General features: G+C 33.6%; 1 non-coding gene across 1 annotated transcript; it reads right to left on the bottom strand.

The window, feature by feature from the left end:
* Window positions 1-3124: 3124 nt before the first annotated feature.
* Window positions 3125-3197, bottom strand: Trnak-uuu (transfer RNA lysine (anticodon UUU)). The gene has a single exon. It is a non-coding gene; the product is annotated as a tRNA-Lys (tRNA).
* Window positions 3198-3484: the final 287 nt, after the last annotated feature.

Here is a 3484-nt window from a genome sequence, read left to right on the forward strand (position 1 = left end):
CAAAAACCAAAACTTTTTTAATTTAAAAAAAATACTTTGACCTTGCGAGCAACAGCAGAGCAGAGAGCTAAACAGGAAACAACGAAGAAAAGTGTCAGAAAAGTTCCTCAAAAAACAGAAGAATATCTTTATATATGTATATTGTATGTGTAACCAAAAGAAAACATAACTCCGATAACAATAAACAAGTATGAATATCATGAAAACCCCAAAGTCATATATACTTACATATAGTATATCCCGCCACACGCCATCCACCACAAGAATATGTACAAGTACATACATATATAGACAAAGGAAGGAAGAATAAGAAGAAGAAAATGGATGCCATAAACAAAATAAAGTCCTGTTAATCTACGCAATTCTGTGTTGAAGTTATTAAAGTTACATCGGGCAGAAGTCAAAGTGTTAGGAAGCACTCATCTTTTTCCTTACATCATATTATGTATATACCCTACCTACCTACTTACTTACCTACCCAACCTCAAGCCCTCATGCTCCCAATTTTCCCTCCCATATAATATCACAGCTGAAGGAAGGGTATGTTACATCTGTAAGTCTTCATCCGCATCAGCTATATATTGGCCTTATTATAATGTTGGGGCATAGCTGTCCTTGACTGAGTTGCGATATTTTGGGACGAAGGCGGCGCGGCGAGGACGAAAAGGACGATGTTGAAGAAGAAGTAGATACTTCCATTTCCACACACGTGAAAGTTTCGCAATGACTCTCCGAGTATCCCTAAATTTATGATAAAATTGTGCACTTATTCGGGAATCATGTGTGAGGAGAGGTTATGAATCCAATATACCCTCTCTCACTGATGGGATCCTAAGGATATCCATGGGAACAACAACAATGCGAGGGTGTGGGCGGACGCAAAAAAGGATAGAAAATATGATTTAAGCTTGTGGATGAGTAGTATATGATTCAAGCCACAGATACAAAGTTTACAAAACCAAAAGCAACGCATGGATTAACATTTGGGAAATTGTTAAATTTGCTGGAAACGTTAGTAGGTCAACGAATTTTATTCATTTTATTTTATGAGTTTATCGGAATTTTTCTAGAATTTTTATTTTTAATTAAACATTTTTTTTTTTAAACTTTCTTTTAGTATAACTAGAATTAGTTTTCTGACCTTTCATAAGCTTTTTGCAATGGAGGGTAGGAGTTTTAGGATCAGGAAGCTTAGGTTTCGAATGTTCAATATTTTGAAGCAGAAGAAGTAACTTGTCAAAATCATCTAACAACTACTTCTAGGTCATCACAAGATTATTTTATGATTGTGTATCTATGATTTCCCTGACATAATATAAGGAACTTCTTATTACCCTATAACCCATATCACTGCTGCTGTCATGATAGCATAACATCACTGTTTCTCATTTTAACTATCTCTAAGTGCTTATAAAAGATACAAAACAACTCAATTAAAAAAGATTCTCCCCACAAATAAGACCACCAATGTGAAGATATCTTAACATTTTAATCTTCTACCACACGTGTCCTTTCCTTCTTATATATACAATATACATACTTATATCCTTTATGTCTTAAAGATAAACGAAACTGCCCGCTTCGTTGGAAAGTTTGCACTTAAGTCGTTAAGTTTTATCTAAAAATTTAAGTCTCCCTTTTGCTGTTCAAAAGTAAAACCATCATCTTGGGGCAATTCTATATTTGTGTAGAATAGCTCCATTCATTCAACGAACCGAGCGAGCGAGAAGATGTCTACATTTATAATTTTCCTATCTAAGGATATTCTTGCAACAAGGTGTCTTGGAAAACATAATAACGTCGTCATGTTTGTCTTCCTTAAATACACACACACACATTTACAAAAATGTTTCTATCTAAAAGTTTTGTGTTTGAAATTATGTTTTATGATGTTCTTTGCGGTCAGATGTTCATAACCTTAAATGTCCTTGTTATGGAATCTTAATTGGTTAAGATTTACATTTTCATTATATTTGTACGTAACCAGTATAATATGAAGGCGCATTTAGGAATGTGCTTATACAAGAATATAATAGTTGATGATTGAGAATTAAAATGAAGTTTTTTAGTATGATTTTGGCTCTGAAATGAAATCATACATTTTTTAATAGAGTCATCTTCATAAATGAAGATGTATTAATTTGCTAGACGTTTAAATGTTGGGTATAGCAAAAATTGACTGATTCTTTATATCAATATTTTTAAATGAATTTTGAAGTTAAAAACTGTGCTTAGATTTCAGTACACCATGGCTTAGCAATACAGCGAGCGAAGATAATCGTCAAGCCCAAACAAATCACTATTTTCAATTGTTAAGTTCGGTTTTCGATAGATGAGATAGAAAGTGCTATTAAATTATCTCAAAAACAACTTGGTGACAACTTTATTTTCAAAAGTTGTCTTGTTAAATGTTTCTTGTTCTTAACACTGATAGCCTCTCGAATATTTTCTAAAGGTCTGTGTTGACATTCTGCTTACAAACTGGTATCAAACAATATTCAAGTCAATAGGTCAATACAAATTAAACTTATTAACTGGACCATGTTTATAAGCTTTTAAAACATAAGTACGTCTCTGTTCGCTTCAGTTCTTTTAAGTTTCAGACACGGAAGGTCATTATAGTTCTTTTCCCTTAATATCTTGTAGATTTTAGGGAACATGCTAGGGTCACCGGAATTAACTGACCGAATCTTGCGGTTCCAGTACTTGTTAATATATAACCTGTAATTCTCCTAAATCAACAGATTGACATTTTTTATTGACGACTTCAGTGTCCTAACCTCCAATTCGTTTGGGTCTGTAAATCTTCTGTACAAGTTTTTGAGTTTTCCAAGTCTCCAAGTCATGTTTGTCTGTAAGAGTCCAACGCACCGCGGGTAATGTTTTGTATTTAGAAATATATTTTGGAAGACTTGGTCCTATGAAGGGTATGTTCTATACTTCCCTGTGCATAACTTTTCAAACAAAATTATTTTGTTCTTCTTTTATCTTTATAGACAGACTATCAACTTTGTTTAATAATTACACACATATACGAGTATGTTGTTTTATCTATTTCTCGGTATGTTCTAAAATTATGAGATATTGATTTAACTTTGTATTGAATGAACAGAAAAAAACTAACCGCCCGAGCAGGGACTTGAACCCTGGACCGTTGGATTAAAAGTCCAACGCTCTACCAACTGAGCTACCTGGGCACTTATGGTCATTTTATACAATTGCGAGCCTTGTGCCTAGCAACAAATATTCTCTTTTCAAGACAATTCTATTAAAAAAGTACTAAAGACCAGCCAGAGGCGGTCTAAGGAACGAATTTCTGTACTTCATACAATACCACCGAAGTTGGACTAAAGGGCAAGCTTATTTAAACAAAATTCATTTTAACAAAAGACATTCCTTTTAAAATGGATCAAAATGACCACGTGAACTAAGGAGGTATTTTTGGTATACTGCTCCTTGCCTATCAATTACGATACATTTGATT

Source organism: Eupeodes corollae, chromosome 1 (genome assembly GCF_945859685.1).
Source record: "Eupeodes corollae chromosome 1, idEupCoro1.1, whole genome shotgun sequence".
Classification (NCBI taxonomy): Eukaryota; Metazoa; Arthropoda; class Insecta; order Diptera; family Syrphidae; genus Eupeodes; species Eupeodes corollae.